Here is a 12,993-nt window from a genome sequence, read left to right as displayed (position 1 = left end):
ACCAGGACAATTTTTAACCCACTGAACTTTTTTTCACATTCATCACTCACATACCCGCTCCACTGTATTTTCAGGTGTCGCAGCACACCTTGACGGCACTCGGCTGTCAAGGTGGCCCCGATGATGAAGCATGTCACCGACCAGGTCGGTGAGTGAGGGGTTCCTTAAAAAACAAAGAAGGACTTCTTCTTCCAAATCAGGGTCTCATTCCACCAATACTGGCTGTTTAGCCTCATCTTTGGTGGTACTCCTTCTATTTGTTATATAGCTATTGGACTAGTGAGCTCCACACACCAAGAAAAGGGTCTGGCCATGTTCAGAGTGGAAATAATAGTGCACTCTGGGATTGATAGTTACCACACTTCACAGGAAGTAGTCATCAGGCGGAACAGGACCTGGTAGCCCATTGGCCAGATAAAAACCAGTACCTCTAATCTCTTAGTTGACATAAAAGTGGCACCCTTGGCACCCAGTCCAGAGATCACTACTGTACTGGGAAAAGACCGAATAAGGACTTCCTTGCTGCTCTGTGGACCCAGCAAAGAGAGTATGCACCAAAGACTGTCCCCGATGACTGACAAAGAAAAGATAGTGCCTGTGGTGCCCGACTTGTGGAAAAGTTGCCCACGAGTGTCAGACTGAAGTGACTCCAATAGTCAGCTGCTACTCTGTTACAGCCACGTTGAAAAGTTAAAGAATTGGGTCTGGGCCCAAATACTCTCCTCATCTGGTGCATTGGTGTTCTGGGAATGACCTTGCACAGTACAGACATCTGTATGTTGTACTCTTCCATACACAGGCATCTACTGCTCAAACTCTGTCCACTACTGCAGAATGTCCTGTGTCAATTCATACCCACAACTCTCTCATCTACAGTACACCAGAATTATTTGTTTGCATTCACTGCCATCAAAGTAATGCACAAGTGGAGGTATGAGGCACAGGAAAGAATTGTGCAATGAATTAATTCTCCAAGGAAACTGTTTTGCTCCATCAAATGATACAAATAAATGTATTACCTGCTATTAGATGTCTTCTAGCCTGTCTCTTTTCTTGGTCGTCTCGTATGAGTTCAGCGAAGACCGGGTACATCCAGAAAGCTCACAGCTGTGAAAAGGTGGAAACACATTGAGTAAGAACGACTCTGGAGGGGCTCAACAATTCAAGCAATGTGCTGGAGCAGGCGAGATACAACCCCCATCCCCACCTCACCACCCTTCTGGAAGCCTCTGGCATGCAATGTAACACAAGTATGGTGGATTTTCCAGTCACAAGGCAGAGGGGTTGAAACAATGGGGTTTGCCCAGAGGAGGGCGAGAGGGTTGGATATGGCAAAGGTGGTCCCCACTAGTATTTTTTGTCAATACATTTGCATGCAACATTTGCATATACAGAAATGTTGCAATAAGTGTTTTTCTGGTGGTCCGGGGAAAAGGATTTTCCCCTTGAATTATATTCCAGGTGGAAGTAAAAGAGAAAAACGTTAGCGTTGCAAGTGTACACACTTCGGTAGGATTGTCTACCTGCCGACATTCCTCGACAGTAACTGCAGAGTAGAAGGAGCATATTTGGAAAACTACGATTTGAAAAATGTGTCCATGCGTATTTTTGGAGGTCAATGGGTATTTGGAATCCCCTAAAAGTCAAAAATATACACAAAGCTTACTAGGAAGCCTATGATGTAGTAATCTTTAGTTCAGTATTTTTTGTGAATCAAATTGTGAATCATGATGTCAAATTAGGTCATTGCAAGAACAAAAGCTGTCGATTGTGTGCTTGCTTTATTTTGAAGAAATCAACCGTGAGCATGGTTATATGTTGAGAGCAAAGCCTCCCCCATAGTGACATTCAGTGATGATGCTGGTAACAATAGTGCTTCCTGAGCAACATCCGGTGCACGGTCACTAGAACAACACCGCTGAAAACATGTTTACAGAGACCGTTCTTCTCGAACAGGACGATAGAGTTTGGTGATTCAAATGTTGCCACTGCCGTGCCTGGAAATATATTCTGCAGCACTGTAAGGTTCCACGGCACTACAATGCTCACTGTAAATTCCATATCAAAGCTACCAGCAGTACCACATAAGATCACCAAACAAAGATAACAACCTTCCAACCACACACCCTACATGATGTAGCTTGCTTTCCATATAGGCAAGGCCACCAGTGTCCCAGACAGGGGCAGTGAACACTATATAAAGGCTGCAATACAATATAATACTGTGACCTGGCAGGCACAATGAGCAATATGTACTAAAGTGTTTTTAAATAGCCTCAGAATGGTCAAAACCCTTTCAACATCTAGCCTATTGAGTCTTCCTTTGCAGGAAGGATTCAAGGAGGTTCCGTGCTGCCGGAAAAATATAATTTTGTTGCTCAAACGCTCCCGGCAAACATGGAAATACTGTTTTGCCTTTTACCTGTAACTTGGTGACACCTATCAGAGTCTACCTTAAAAGTGCAAACACAAGCAAAAGATATCTGAGCCCAGTACTCAAAATACCCTTTTAAAAAAATTGACTGTCCAAATTTATCAAAGGCGAGAGGAAGAGTAACAACATCAAAACTTATATGACATTGGGTGTTAGAACACACTTTACAAAGCCCTCCTGAAATCCTCAGTTCAGGGGGTTTACTGATGTCAACCAGGGTTCACAGTGGCCCTATCAACAGTGTGGAAATGGGTTATGTTATATATATATATATATCTATCAACGCTCCATTGCCAGTCCCTCCAATATATATGTGTAAGAAAAAACACTTAAATGCACAAGGTATAGTTTAAAGTGCTAATTATAACTTGTACACCATTCACTGCTTACCACTTCACATCTTACATCACTCATGACATGTTGAATGACATCACTGTTGACATCTCAAATTACATCACTCATGATATCACTGATGACATCTCTGATAATATTAATTTGCATTTATATAGCGCTTCCTACCTGTGATGAGGTGTTGAACATTATAGTCATGTACAGCATAGAGTTACTGTGTCATTGAATGGAAATGACATAAGCCCTGGAGGCAAGTGCGGGTGTGCATGTTGAGAATTAAATGGTACGCTGTTTAGAAACCAGTACGTTTTAGGGCACAGGTAGTACTCTGTGTTAAATAAGGTAAAGGCTTAGCGCATCTGATATGGGCTACACAGGTGTGTTTCAAAGTAGATTGTGGCTCAAAGTCAAAGCCTGTGGCAAAAAATCTGTAAGTAGAGAGCTTCTTTTGACAATATATAATCCGCCAATGGCTGTCTGGGCATGTGCCTGTGCTAAATAGTTGTAATGTAGTGCTGCAGATAAATTCTATGTCACAAGGATGTTTATAAGGTTTGGATGGTTATTTTACAGAACTTCGCTTAAGATTTTGAGGCATTGCAGATTATTGAATAATGCAGAATGTGGGAGTGAGACACTTATTGGAACAGTGCACATGGCTCTAAAGTTGTTTGCAATTGTGCTTATCTCATGAAAGTAGGTAGTGTATAAAAGGTTATCCATAGAGCCTGGCAGATTATCTCTACTGAGGGGTAAATGCTTAGCTTTCAATCTTTTGAGTTAAAGTTGCATGCAGGTCATGTGAAGTTTTAAGAGGGTGATCAAGTTAAATTGACTAGTGTTCAAACTCTTTTTAGGTCAAAGCCTTCCAGAGAGCGCATCTGCCTGGTTTGCATATGGCTTCTTGTAGGCATTCAGAGAGCTTCCTCAAGAATGCATTTGGCTCATTTCTTACTATTGGCTTTGAGGTTTGTAACTCACAGTTGCATTCTTTCTATTTGCTGACTTTACTTGCTTTAGGCTGTCCAGCTTGAGCTCGTCCCTCCTGTGAGCATTTTTTCTGTATACAAGCCTTTAAATCTTGTTCTTATCTTGCCACATTTGCTGTGCATGCAAAGACAAGTCAAATGTTAGGCTTTGTCTTGGAGGTAGCTTGGTATTTACTGTTCTTTCTCTGACTTCAAAGTGAGAGAATTTATGTGACAATCCTGCTGAGTACCCAGGTTAGAGGAGAGGGTGCTGGGAGTTATTTTTTCCAACACTTTTTTTGTAATTCTGAAGTGTGGTGGAAACAAATATGTGAATACAATCAAAGCACATCAGTATGAGTAGGTGATGACATGTCTACTCATTATGGTTTGTGAGCATTACAACTGTATGTTGGTGCAAATGTAATGGTAATTTCAATTGAAAATGTGTTGTCTGTAATGGCAATGGGCTACCACATGCATACTCGACGATACATACTCCACTTTACACCACTCCACTCTATAGCACTGTACTCCACTCTATGCCCTTCCACTCTACACCATGTCACTGCATTCTACTACACTCCACTCCAAAACACTCTATGACACGCCACTCGACTCCACGCCCCTCCACTCTATGCTACTCACTCCATGACATAAAACACCACTTTACTCTATGTCCCTCCACTCTAAGCCCCTCCACTCTAAACCCCTCCACTCCACACCTTTTACCCCACTCCACTCCAATCTACTACAATCCACCCCATACCAATCTACTACAATCTATCCCACTCAACTCCAGTCTACTCTAATACACTCCCTGCGTTCCAATCTACCACAATCTAAGCCATTCCACTTCACTACAATCTCCCTAATCTACTCCACTACAATCAACCCCACTCAACCCACCCTAACATCTCATCCCTAAGCCCTTTAAAACCTACCTCATTCCGCTCAATCTACCCCACTTCTCTCCGATCCAATCTACCCCAATCCACCATACCCCAATCTACCCCACCCTTATCTAGCCACTTCAATTTACCCCACCCCACTCTAATCTACCCCACTCCACTCTACTTCAATCTACCCCAATCTAGCCCACTCTGCTCCACTTTAACCCACTCCAGTCCACTCAACCCAATCTACTTTAATCCACCCCAACATGATCCAATCGACCCCACTCCACCCTAGTACAATCCACCCCACTCCACTCTACCACACTCCACTACAATCTACCACAATCTACCCAGCTCCACTCCACCCCAGCCTTTCTGACTGCACTCCAATCTGCCCACTTCAATCTATCCCACACTGCTCCTATCCAATATACCACACTCCACTCAATCTAACCCAGTCAACCCCACCCCAATCTACCCTTCTTCAATCCACACTAGTCTACCTGACTCTGCTCCAGTCTTGCCAAGTTCAATCTACCCCACTCCATAGCAATTTACCCAACTCCAATCTACCACAAATACCCCCTCCAATCTACCACAGTCTACCCTACTCCAATCTACCCCTATTTACCCCACTCCATTCTACCCCACTCCCTTCCACCCAATGTACCCTGCTCCACTCCACTCAACCCCAATCTACCACACTCCACACCGCTCAACCCCATCTACCCCACTCCACTTCACTCCATTCTACCACACTCCACTCAAACCTACCCCTCTCAAGTCCAATCTAACCCACTTCATTCCAATTATCCCTACTCCACCCCCACCAATCTACCGCACTGCAACCCAATCTATCCAAGTCCAATCTACCCCAGTCTGCTCCACTCCAATCGACTCCACTCCAACTACCCTGTTCTACCCCAATCCACCCCTCTCCAATCTACCCTATCCCAACCACCCCCACATCAATCTACCCCACACCACTCCAAACTACCACACCACACTCCAATCTACCCCACTCCAAACTACCTGCTTCAATCTATCCCACTCTAGTCTACCTCACTCCTACCTACCCTACTCCACTCCACTCCAATCTATCCTCCCCACTCCATTCCACCCTATTCCATTCCACTCAATTTACCCCAATCCATTCCAATCGACCCTACTTTAATCCACCCAATCGACCTAACTACAATCTATCCGACTCCACTCTACCTAAATTCACCCCACTCCGCTCTTCTTCAATCTACACTGCTCCACTCTAATGCACCCCACTCTACCCCAATCTACACCAGTCCACCCGGCCCACTCAAATCTACCTTACCCCGTCCCAATATACCCCACTCCAGTCCACCCCACTCCAATCTACTCCACTACAATCTACCCCACTCCAATATATCCCACTCCCATCTACCCCACTCCAAACGACCCTACTCCACTCTAATCTACCCACTCATACCAATCAACCCTACTCTAATCCATCCAATCTAATCAACTCCATTCTACCCCACTCTATTCTAATTTACCCTACCCTAATCCCCAAATCTACCTAAACCCTTATCTACCCCACTTCACACCAATCTAGCCGAACCCACCCTAATCTACCCCACTGTACTCCACTCCAATCTACCTAAACCCCTCCTCCACTCTCCCCAAGCTACCTCACTCCACTTCAATCTACCCCAATCCACCCCACTCCACTCGAATCCACCCCACTCCACTAGTCTACCCCACTCCACTAAATCTACCCAACTCTACTGCACCACAATTCACCCCACTCCATTCTCTCACTCAACCCTAATCTACCCCATTACAATCCATCCCATTCTACCCCACTCAACACTATCCCAATCTACTCCATCCAACCCCAATCTACCCCAATCCACTCTACTCCAATATACCCATTAAACTCTACCACAATCTACCAACCCAAATTTACCCCACTCCAATCTACCCCACCCCATGTCAAACCTCTAAACTTTAGACATGCTGAACAGCAGCCACACTGGTGTACAACATGGATAAAAACATTGCTAAAGACAGTAGGTCTCTGATAGGCGAGACCTATTGGCTTTGCCAATGCTTGTTTCTTTGTGGTTTGAAAAGAGGTGACTGAGCACATTAAAGTCTGTGGATGCATTTTGTTTTTTATTGGGTGAATACCAGTAAAAAGAGGGTAAAGTCCACCAATGCTGGATGACTTCACAGATATGCCATGTGCCCAGCAAGTGGTCAAACGTTATGTGCATTATAAAGTGATTGGTGACAGAAAATTGAGCACAGGTGTAGCATGTTGAATTACTTCAAGTCCACAAACCCTGTCAGATGCTGCCACAATAACTGGATGATGTCATCAGTGAAGTCATCAATAATTCATTTAACATGTTATGAGTGATGTTATATATGAGATCATATGCAGTGCATGGCGGGTGACCAGCTATATTTAGCTCAGAAAACTACAACGTGAATTTCAGTGTTTTTTTTGTTGTAAATATTAGTTTTGATTTTATTTCAGCTCCTTACTATAATGTTTTAGTAACCTTTATTTTCAGTGATCTTCGTTTTTTTTCTTACTCATACCCAAACTTGAACATATGCCATTCCCCCATGGGCAACCTGCAGCCAACACGCCTGATGCACAAGGTCTTTGGCTGTGCACAACGGGGGAGGGGGAATTGTTTACCTCGGGAGCCTGTCCTTCGGTCAGTTCCAATGCACAACCCCCTCGTTCGGCTTCCCAACTCCCGGTTGCACACAGCCATCGGCCATGCACAGTGGGGGCTTGGCCGCGGAGCCTGGTTTACAAGTATTCCCTGCACCCACCACCCGCCTCAAGGCTGTCCTGCTCATATTGCCCATGACCTTTGGCCAGGCACAGTGGGTGTTGGCACAGGAGCTGTAATCTGGCCAGGCCCTCGCCAAACCCCCTGCAGCCATCCAACTTCCGCTGCACCGTTTGAGGTGCGCAGAGGGGGCCCTGGCCACAGGGCCTGATCAGAGGCCAACCACCACACGGAGTGCCAACCCCACCACTGCCCACAGTGGAGGGTTGGCCACAAGGCCTGCCCTTGAGCTATGCACAGCACAAGGGTGGCCGGAGGGCCAGGCCTCCCGTCGGCACTCCGCCCACCCTGCCCAAACTGCCACTGTTCTTAGCCTTCCGCAATGTGCAGAAGTGGTATGGCCCGGTGCCCAACCCCCTGTAGACGGCAAACCCTTACTGCGCATGGTCATGGCATGCACAGTAGTGGATGTTATGACCAGACTCTTGTATTTTCTTTTTTTAATCGATATCGCAGTACTGGTACCGCAGAAAGGGGGTCGCGCTTGGTATTCTGGTACCAAATGCTGGTACCACGATACCAGTGCCCTGATTTTTTTTTTTTTACTTAAGAGTTCGTCCCAAAGAGGCCCACCCAAATGGCCCTATGCATAGTGATAGACAGCAGTAATAGCACACAGTTCTAGTATGGACCTTGTTGAATGCCAATTCAATAGGACTGACAACAGAGTTATTGTTCACAGTAGAGTAAGTGGAAATCTCATAGCATTAATCATTAACATCTGGAATTACTCTAAAACGCTTGTTATATTATGTAAATCATAACCAGTTCGGCCATAAATAAAGTGGTGAGGGGCTGGGCTCTCACAGCAAACATGCAACTTCAAGAAACACTGCTGTGTATAACTAAAGGTAAAATTATTCTTTAATATAAAATATAGTAATATAAAAAACTTATGATGTACACTCTGCAGAATCTTTTCTTTTACTGTTACCAGACTATTTACGTTACCCCCTGTTAGTGTGTCTAACAGAGCCCGTGATGTCATGTTTAGCACAGCAGAAGGAGAACCCACGGTACTAATATTAAACCTTGGGCCAGTTATAGTAATATGCACAGGGCCGCCACTGGTATTCTGCAGCGGGAGTGTTTTCTATAACTATAGATTTGCCAAATAACCATAATAGTTGTTTAAGTAACAAATAACAGAATACTGCCTCAGATTGTGCCACATCTTGCAGCTTTATTTGTCTTTTTTTGCTGCGTAGTTTTCTGGACACTTTCGCATATTTTGACCCCAAATTGACAAATAATTGCAGTGACCCTAAATATGCTCTAGATGTTGCCCCTAAATTCGAAGAGTGCTTCATGCCACATTGCCTATGGGTGCTAGAAAGGCAAACGGATTTCCGTGTAAACAGATTGTCAACCTCTCTCTCTCGATTGATTGGTTTACTACTGTGAATTAATCAGCCATCTTGAAATGGTGGCATCACTTAAAAAAAAAAACTTGCACAAGAACCCACACTTGGAAAGTGAAACATTCTCGTAACCAAAGTGACAGAAAATGTTGATTTCAATTTTTTTTGTAAGCTATAGTAATTGTTTAATTCCAGTATTGTTAGGTACAAAAGACTACTAGCGTTTCTACACAGAATTGCACTAGTATTAAAACATCTAGTAAAATAGCTGGAAGATGTTGTGTTACACTTTAAATCACATTTGTATATATTGGCAGAGTTCTTTATTTTGAAATAGTAATGCTGTTGTTTTAGCGACTCTTAAAACACACCCACCCTTAATCCACAGCTCTCAGCGTAAAACCGCCAACTCAGCATAAAGCAGACAGAGAATGTAAATCATAGCTAATGCCAGGCGGTGAGTTGGATTTATATCTGCATATGGGTTTATCTGCATGGCTTATTTGGGTCTGAGGGGTTGTTGTCTACGTGTGAAGAGTTATTCAGGTGCCAAGGCGAAAGAGAGCACATAAAAAGCAAAATACCATTTTGCCGGCAGCTCCTTAAAACCGTGCATTGGAGCTGTGCACTGGTTAAATATATCCTGGCGTGCATTAAAAAAACATTAAAATGTTTATTACATCCAACATCCACCGATTGGTCGATAGAGAGCCCCTCCTACTAGTTTCATTTAGTACAGTTTAATGCAGTACAGCATCAATTGTGAGCATCGGTGTCAGGAAGCTGTAAAACTTGTGAGCGGCCAAACAATATCAGGGGACACTTCAAGTGAGGCGAGAAAGACTATCTGGCCCTTGGAAAAAACAAATGCGAGCAATTCACATTAAAGTATCTAAATACATTGATTCCAAAACCTTACATTTTAGAGAAACTCTGAAGGGGATCTCATGAAATTATCTAATTCTTAAAAGTCTGCCTCAGTATCCAAGAACATTAATCCTCTAAAGCAGGAAATATCATTTTGGCAACCAGAGAACTGCGTGCTTGGCAGAAACACTAGATGCAGCGCGTACAACTGTTTACAAATAGTGCCCCTCTCAGATGTCAGTGTCATGCACAAAATCACGCCGTCTCTATCTGTGACTCGAGACTGGGGACGTGGCACATGCGACAGCTGAGAGTCCCAGGGATTAGAAGGGCGCTGGGGAAAGCATGTTGATAGTAATTATAAAATCAGAATCATATCACCGAGCATTAATGTGTCCGGTGACGCATCAGTGGCACAGTGGGTCCTGCAAAAAGCATTGTCAAACGTGCATCCTGTATTGACTAGTCAGAGGTATCCATGGTGTATGCTACTGTTTGAAGGAAAGGGCAGCAAACGCACGCGACAGCACTTTCTACATGCCAAAAATAACATTTCTTAAGCTCTTCCCTCTGCCGCAGCCATGGCCACCATGAGAAAGTAAAGGAGGTTACAAAGTATTGAAACACAAAAGGTGAAGTACTTCCGAATTAGTCTGCTCCCAAATACGTGTTCATTACGTTTTTTTAAATAGATTTTTACCAGGGGCGTAGCTTGGTCAGGGGGGGTGAGTCTCAGATTGTTCAAAAATATAATGTTAACATACAAAATACCACACGCAGGGCGCACGAGAAGGGCTCAATGGGCAGGGAAAAGGGAAATGAGTGCGCACTGGTAGGGGTACTGAGTGAGAGAAATTACACAATATTGTGTAAAACCACCAACATTTTTAAAGACTTTCAAAACCTGTGCGTTTTTTCTGCCTGTATGTAAAAAGTTGTGGTGGAATCTTACAGACTCCTCAACAACTCCGACTGAAAGCACCTGTACCCAACTATTTACCAGAAAATACATTTATTAACGGGGTGTAACACCCCCAACCCCCCCGTAGCTACACCCCTGATTTTTACATTTTATAACACAAACAGCTGCAATACATTTGCATGAGCATACAAACGGCATTGCCATCAGAAACATACTTACATAAGCACATGGCATAATCTGGGCCAGCAGAACATGCTCTATTTTTGTAAAACGGACTACGAGGCCTGGGCAAACCTAACAGTCTATTTCTATAGAGACAGAAGGGGCAAGATAAAGCTCCCATAAGCCAACCGTACCCATCTCTGCATGAGCAAAAGGATTTACCGTAATTTGTAAACCCTCTAAGCGAGATGGGATGGATATAGTCCATGGTACTTAATATGTTCTAAGCGGTCCAAAAAAGTCGCAAGGCCTTAAGGTAGGAGGGTTGCCACATGGCATACACCTTAACCCGTTCTATGCCCATGACGGAGCCCTCCGTCATGAGCCTCGGTTGAGCTGTGCTCATGACGGAGCGGTTCCGTCATGGCCCGCTCGGCGCGCCTGCGCGGCGCGAATTTCGCGCCTGCGCTGGACGTTCCATTGAGCGGGCGGGGCCATGACGGAACCGCTCCGTCATGAGCACAGCTCAACCGCGGCTCGTGACGGAGCGGCTCCGTCACGAGCATGCGAGCGCTGCTCGGCCCCCGGAATTCCCGCCGCAGCGAAGGGGTTAAATAGATCGTACAGCCAAATCTTTTCAGCCAACCGCCTTTTTTTGGGCGGGCACCAAATATTATTAACACAATGGTTCCGAATCAGCTTGGGAGCCATGTTGTGGAGGGTCTGAGCATAGAGGGGGGGTCCCTCGAGCAGGCTTCTAGAACTAAGTTGGGTAGCACAACCACAACCACATCCTCATCTTCCCAAAATTTTGGCTCTACAGGAGTAATAGAGTTGGACAGTCATATACATATAGCACCTCCACCTTCTATTGTGTTCCAACTCACTGAGGACTCCCCAGCCCAAGTGGTGCCACGTAGACCACTAATTGGGTCTTGGAATATAGTAGGGATGGGGTCTAAGCTGCACAATCTGGAGTGGGAAGAGCTGATGGATAGTTACGATATATGTCTGTTCAAAGAGACTTGGTTGTTGTCTGCTCCAGTTAGGGTAGAATATGCGTCCTTTCATACACCAGCTGTGCAGGGACCTAGGAGAAGACCCTCGGGGGGGGTATGTATTTGGGTTGCTACACACCTAGGTTGCTCAGCTAAGATAATAGATTCTCATTGCCCAGATATCCTATGCATTGTACTTAATTTTCTGGATGGTTTGTCGCTGGCAGTGATTAACATCTATTTACGTCCCCAACCGCACCAGTTGGGTTTATCAATTCTGGATGCCCTAGAGGTTCTCCTTCACTCCTTCCCTTCGTCGTATCATAAAATCATTGGCGTCGATCTTAATTGTCATTTTGAACCACTCTTGGGGATCCCCTCAGTAACCTCGGACGAGGATGAAAACTCTCTGATTCTGGGCTGTACAAAGTACCCGGAAAAGCACTTACTGCCCCTGGTCCTTGTGATCAACAAGTTCGTTGTTTCACATTCTCTCAGGGCAAGTAATGGCAGATTTCTTCCAGATGTTCCGGGTTCAAGTACCTTTAATAGACCAGGGAAAAGCACGACTATAGATTACATCCTGGTAAACGTAGAATTCTGGGCCCGATTGAGAGCTTTCTCTGTCATTCCAAGGGTCGATAGTGACCAAAATTTACTGTCACTAGAACTATTAAACACTTTGGGTCACCGTAACGAACTGGGGGGAGCTGAGACTACCACTAACTCGAACTTGGTTACATCAGTAGGTGGTAGACTAATCAGGTGGGCGAAGATCACGTTAGCGCCTGATAAGCTAGCGGAGCTATATTGCCATGTCACACGCTCTTTAACAGAGGTTTCTCACCTCTTGAGCTCTAATTGCGATTCCCCCCCATCTCCACCTTCAGGGTTTGCAGTGTATCCATAGTAAGCTTCTCTGTTCCCTGGCAGGTTACTCTTATATTACTGATACTAAGAGGCCAAGGGTAAATAAGCGTGATCATTGGTTTAACAAAAGCTGTAGGCTGGCTAAAAATACCCTGATAAAGGAGGTAAAATCGGGATCCCAATCAAGCATCAGAAATGCGAGGGAAATATATAAAAGTTTGATCAAGGAGGCCAGGTCTGAGTGGGAGGCCTCAAGGTGGGAAGGTATCAAAGCAGCCCTGGAAGCTCGAGATTATAGGTCGTTTTGGAACCTTGTGC

The 12,993-nt window shown here is 44.8% G+C and overlaps 1 protein-coding gene across 3 annotated transcripts in view; it reads right to left on the bottom strand.

The window, feature by feature from the left end:
• Positions 1-12,993, bottom strand: part of FYN (FYN proto-oncogene, Src family tyrosine kinase) — a 493,823-nt gene that overhangs the window by 310,606 nt on the left and 170,224 nt on the right. For all 3 annotated transcript variants that reach the window (XM_086927332.1, XM_086927330.1, XM_086927331.1), the window contains exon 2: positions 1,020-1,107. The gene's annotated coding sequence lies outside the window, so the exon portion shown is untranslated. The remainder of the gene's footprint in view (positions 1-1,019; positions 1,108-12,993) is intronic.

The sequence above is a fragment of the Lissotriton vulgaris genome, chromosome 6 (genome assembly GCF_964263255.1).
Source record: "Lissotriton vulgaris chromosome 6, aLisVul1.2, whole genome shotgun sequence".
NCBI classification, from domain to species: domain Eukaryota; kingdom Metazoa; phylum Chordata; class Amphibia; order Caudata; family Salamandridae; genus Lissotriton; species Lissotriton vulgaris.
The sequence above is the reverse complement of the archived record's forward strand: the minus strand, read 5'-3'. Positions and strand labels throughout refer to the sequence as shown.